Genomic DNA, 5,880 nt, shown 5'->3' with positions numbered 1-5,880 from the left:
ATATATATATATATATATATATATATATATATATCTCCAGAACTTGGGAGAGAGAAAAGGGAACACACGGACTGGAGGCACAGAGATGGGGCACAGGCTTCTAGAGAAAAACTGGTGTTTTACTGAGCCCCTCTGAACACTGCCTTCAGTTCAGAACCTGCTTCATCAGAGTATTACTTAGGTAGAAAAATCGCAGCAAGATTCTATGTAAAAATAAAGGAATCACTTCTTTTTTTTTCCAATTCAGCTCTGCTTAAGAGACACCCATCAGATTTCTGCCTTCCTCCTCCATTCATAAGACTGCATGAGAGGTGAAATAATCCTGAACTTGAGGGGTTATGGTCACTGATGCAGAACATGCAAGAAAATACCTTTTGTTTTTTTTCCTCCAGCAAGTCAAATACACATTGAGCACTCAGTTGAGAATTGTGGAAACAACAGACAATTAACAACAACAAATGAGATGCCAAAATCTATAGGTAACTCGAAGTTTCAAGTTTAAAAAACATTTAGCATTTAAGAGGAGAAACAAGGTCAGGAGAGAAAGACTGAGAGAAAAATGGGGAAGGAAAACTAAGATTTCAGGCCCACAATGAGTGAACATGGGCACTGGAGGAGTTCCCAACTCATTTCCCTCTCTGTTGATGTGAAGTTAATTCTCCTTGCCACTGATGCCAGATGGGACCACATCACTGAGATGCTAAACATTTTATATGTACACATATAAATACATATATAAAAATGTATCAATAAACTTAATAACACATATAACTTCAGCGGTTTCAGAACCACTGAAGTGCCACAGACACAGCATAGGTCATGTGCCACCAGCACTTTTGGCGATGCAGCTCATCAAAACCATGATTAGATCTGGGTGGACAAACCCACCATCAGTGAATTCACACGAGGTGCACGCTTGTGGTGCGGCTGTGGGATTCTGACCATTGAAATGCTCATAGAATCACAGAATCATTAAGCTTGAAAAAGACCACAAATATCACCTAGACCAACCATCAACCCATCACAACTATGCCCACTAAGCCATGGCCCTCAGTGCCTCATACACACGTACGTACAAACTCTCCAAGGTCCCCCAGGAGGACTTTCCACAAGTCTCCTCCTGTTCACACATCTCACCCAGAAACCACACATCCTCCTGTCAGACCGGGTCTCCCAGTGCACAAACGTGCTTGTGGTGCTGGTGTACATAAGGCAACAACTTCTGCAGTCAAACAGAGACCTCAGGTTTTGTTTCAGAGCCGTTCTGGGGTTCTCTCAGTTCCAGAGAACTTGCTGAGTGCGCTGCCCTGACTCAGTGCTTCTCGAAACAACAGAAGTGTCTACTTTCTTAAACACAAAACAAACAAACCGAAAAACCAAGCCAACCCCATGATGTGTAAAGCCATGGCATTCTTGGAGAGGGGGCTGGAATGGTGATTCCTGACCTTTCTTAGGACAACAATGCTGGAATCAAACTCATTTGACTTTATCCTGCAATGTCATCCCATCTGGGGCTCCACACCAACAAGCACTACTGTGTGTTAAAAGTACTTTCAATGCTCTGGAAACCAAAAGCTCTCACAGCTTCTACATAAGAATCTAAAACTCATTGCTGACGTCTGACAACTGTGACTGTATGACAACACAATACTGGCACTTTCAGTAAACTCCAGACCTGCTTACAGCAACACCACACGTGAGTTCCAGCTGGCACATACACATACCTCGAAAGAAGACCGGAAGTATTTTAAAGGATGTAAGCTAAAGCCTTTAATGCCTTATTTTGTTTATTTATCTACTCGGACTAACAGTCACAGAGACTTGAAGAACTTATTTACGGTAAGGGTAACAAAGTACTAAAAAACCCAGAGAGGTTGTCGAGTCTCCTTCTATGGAGATATTCAAGAGCCATCTGGATGCCTATCTGTGTGAGCTATTGTAGGGAACCTGCTTTAGTAGGGCGGCTGGACACAATGATCTCCAACAGTCCCTTCCAAACCCTGCAATTCTGTGATTCTACGTGCATGCCACAGCGCTGGCTTCACAGTCACTGCCAGGGAAAGGCCACTCTCTCTGGATTATGGTTATACTAGAAAGAAAGATAACTAAAATTACACTCTCCACATAAAAAGTAAATGCAGCTCTTTTGCTATGTGATAGCCATGCTAAAGTCTTGGGGAATTCACTTGAGACCATGTCCATTTCTAACAAAATTATAATCAAAACGCTATTTTTATTTATTCTCAGTGGCTGTTTTCACTCCTTAAGTGGATGCACAGAAATATGGGTCACAAGATCCCAACCACAAGAACCTGCAAGCATGATATCTGAGGGTCATTCCACTTAGTGCAGAGGGAAAGGACTAACAGCAGAGGATGTCACACATGCAAACACAGTGATGCCATGCCTGGCATAAGTGCTTCCTTTTGTATGAGGGTGAGCTAAACCTGCTGGGTTCTGTAATCTGGTCTGCTGCAGTTTGAAACTGGTCTGGGAATGTACAAAGAAGAAAGTGCCTTCATCGTAGTTAACACCAGCTCTCTTTTTGGGGCTTTTACTAAAAACACATTAAAATCCTTTCAAAGAAAAAGAATCGAAGTGTGACACTGCCAGCTTGGGGTGTCTCCTGCAACGGGTTATTGCTCCTACAGACACTGGAAATTACAGCTTGCAGCCAGGAGGAGAGAAAAGCAAATCTGTGGGACTTGTGGACAGAGCAGCTGAAGGAGAGCTCTCCTCCCATACACCCACAGCAGATGACAAGACTCAGACAGAAGAACTTCTTGTGGAGGCCAGGCAGGAGAAACGTCATTTTATGGAGGTGAGTAATCACACGGACTTTGGGCTGAGCGCTGTGGGCTCTGCACGTCCAGAGACTGAGCTCACCACAGGTACCAGAGCACAGGACAAACACTGGGAGCTCGCGGCCCTGCATCTCTGCAGCAGACACGCAGAAGCAAAGAAAGGACTGGCCAATGACTTCAGAAATTTACGGGCTTCTTGGCATTGATGCTCTCACAACTCGCAGGACCTCAGCTGGCTCGAAATAGTCCGGAGGTCCATTTGCAATTCTGCGTTACAAAGGGCTGCTGAGCTCTTCCTAGGACTGAAGCCACATCTACATGAGAAAAGCTTCACCGGGACAGAAATGTGTCACAGAGGCAAAGAACTTGGGTCACAGATACCCCTTAAACAACAGAGTCCCTCTCCTGCCGGGCTGCTCCCATCACCCCACTGGGTACCCAGTCGCACTCTGGCAGTGCTACTTCCAACCGGGTTTCTGCTGGGGACAGCCGGGCCCCCACTGCGCCCACCCGCATCGACTCCAGCCTGGGAAATCCCCTGCCCAAAGCTTAACCCGGAGTTTTAAAACAAGCACAACTCTTTGTAGGTGAGCCGGATGACGAGGCAGAGAGAAGCAGTGATTTACAATCATCGGTTGTAAAACAGTATTACAGAGGCGCTTGACATCTTAGTTCTCAGCCCCAATTTGGAAAGGGACTTCGCTGGAGTTCCTGTCATTTCTCTTCTAAAAGATACGCCAAAACTCCTCAAACCGATGCTCGATTGGGACGGGACACAAAATTCAAGTGGGAAACACTGTGCCTGCCCGGCTGACAGCCCCTCTGGGCTGTAGGATGGCTCCAGGCAGAGCTCCCTTGCAGCAGCCGCTGGAGTCACTGCACCCCATCACCGTCCCACCCTGGGAGCCCTCCTCTTCCCCCCCGCCATACACCTTCGGATGCTTTGTCCCCTTTTGCGCTCTGACCCCAAAAACTCTTTCTGGATTCCCTTTTGCAGGGGGGCCCACGGGCTTTAAAGGAGCACCTGCTCGTGGGGATGGGGATGCTCCATTGGAAAGGTCCCCGAGGAACCCCAGGAAGTGGCAAAAACTAGGGTGATATCACCCAGCTGAAGGTATTCCTGGACTCAAAGTGAAAGAAGGGCAGCAGGAGCCCAGAGCCGGGCAGGCAGAGCTCTTCGTATGTCCCAATTGCGCTTCCAAGTTTTATTCCCAGCTAAGAGGAGACAAAACTGGAGCCTTATGTTTCCCCCCTCATCCCAAAGGGGAAGAGAGGGAAGAAAAAAAATAAGGAGACAGTTGCACCATGGCTTTGGAAAGCAACTGAAGCCAAAAGGAAGGACACCCCCTTCCATCCACAAATAAATAAATAAGTGGACGCGACGTGCCCAAGGCCGAGCTTCCCGAAATCTCCCGATCCCGGTGTTAAGGGGCTCAAGCAGAGACTTTCGCGATCGCAGCGGGGCGGGCGGCTCCGGGCTGCCGGTTCTGCTCTCCGCCGCCCACCGGCAGCCGCGGGCGGAGGGCTCCGCGCGGCGCAAAGAGGGGACGCGGTGGAGGCGGAAGGGGGGAGGTAATAAAACCGCACGGAATCACGGCACGACAGTCCCGGCCAACTCCAGCCACGGGGAGCAAAACGGCCCCGGGACCCCACTGCCCAACGCCCGCAGCCCCCCGGACGCCTTTTTTTTTTTTTTTCGGCTGTTGTTCCCCCTCGCTGAAAGCCGCCAGCTCCGTTTTACACACCGCCCCGACAAATTCGCCCTGCTCGCCTCTACGTAACGCCCTGTCGAAAGCGGACGCCATATTTTGTGTTGCTGATGTCGACACAGACAAACGTAGACATGTTTTTTTCCCCCCCCCCCGCCTCCTCCCGCCGCCGTCCCCCATCTCCCCGAACTTGAGATCCGCGGGGCAGCGCGGAGAAGGGCTGCGCGGGGGGCACGGCGCTGCGGCGAGACGAAACGTAAAAAACCTATTCCAACCCCCCTCCCAGCACCCTCCCGGCTCCCACCTCTCGGTAACCCCCCCCCGCCCCGCAGCCCCCGCGGTGTCCCGGGAGCAGAGCGCTTTATCCGGGAGGAAAAGTTGGGTGCGAGCGGCCGGGGCGGTGGCGCGTGTGGGCAGGGAGGAGGGCGGGAGGGGGGTGTGGGGGGGAACCCCGCCTGGGAAGTTTCCTACCTGCGCTCAGGGCGGCGGCACCGCGTGTCCCGGGCGGAGCGGCGCGGTTCCGCGCTCCCCCCGGTTCCGTTCCGCGTCGCTCCGCTTCGCGCCGCCGCGGCAGAGCCCCGCGCCCGCGGGACCCCGCGCCCCCCGCCCCCACCGCGCCGGCCCCCGCGGGCAGCCGCCACGCGCGGGCGGACGCAACGCCCCGACCCCCGCCAAGGAATTAAGGAAAAAAAAAAAAAAAAAAACCCCCCCAAAAAAAAAAACAAAAAAAAAAAAAAAAAAAAAAGGCCAAAAAAAAAAAAAAAAGAAAAAAAAAAGGAGCCCTCGATCGGCGGGGATCTACGCCAAAACCCACATGATCTCTGACGTCAGCCTGCGTATTTGCATACGATACCACCGCCGGCGCGGCTGCCGGGGTCTCTCGGCGCGGCGGAAAGTTGGGAGCGCTGCCGTCCACCCCCCCGCCCCCGGGAGCGCTTCCTCCGGGGCCGGCAAGCGGATTTCCCACGCACCCCCCCCCCCGCACCCCCCTCCGCTCGTGCTCCGAGCGTGGGCTCCGCCGGTGGCCGCGCGGTATCGCCATCGCTCCGGGGCAGAGCCGCGCCGCCCTCCCGGCGTCTCCGGAGCTTTGGGACGCACCCGGAGCGAGGTGGGCTTCGGGGCGCTCAGTCGGGGCTTTGCGGGGGGTGCTGCGTGTTTCCAAGCGGTGCCGCTCTGCTGCATCGCGGGAATCCTATCCCCCATTTAAAACTGTCGTTAAACTCTCGTGTCTCTGCCTCGCTATCGGAGAAGCGTAGCGGACGGCAGCCGGGTTATTCTCCGTTTTTACTTCGGCGGATTAACGACAAGAAGTAATTCACCGGCCGCATCTCTCTGCTGGGTGCCAGCCGGCTCTGGGTAACGGGACC

General features: G+C 52.3%; 1 protein-coding gene across 4 annotated transcripts in view; it reads right to left on the bottom strand.

The window, feature by feature from the left end:
• Positions 1 to 5,633, bottom strand: part of ZHX2 (zinc fingers and homeoboxes 2) — a 65,451-nt gene extending 59,818 nt beyond the window's left edge. For 2 of the 4 annotated variants that reach the window (XM_042869012.1, XM_042869009.1), the window contains exon 1: positions 4,985 to 5,059. The gene's annotated coding sequence lies outside the window, so the exon portion shown is untranslated. Of the gene's footprint in view, positions 1 to 4,984; positions 5,060 to 5,327; positions 5,428 to 5,611 lie in introns of those variants that run through there. The other 2 variants (XM_042869011.1, XM_042869010.1) reach the window with 2 other exon arrangements.
• Positions 5,634 to 5,880: the final 247 nt, after the last annotated feature.

This window comes from Lagopus leucura, unplaced genomic scaffold (genome assembly GCF_019238085.1).
Source record: "Lagopus leucura isolate 7727_CA_CO unplaced genomic scaffold, USGS_WTPT01 Super-Scaffold_100002, whole genome shotgun sequence".
Taxonomy (NCBI): domain Eukaryota; kingdom Metazoa; phylum Chordata; class Aves; order Galliformes; family Phasianidae; genus Lagopus; species Lagopus leucura.
The sequence above is the reverse complement of the archived record's forward strand: the minus strand, read 5'-3'. Positions and strand labels throughout refer to the sequence as shown.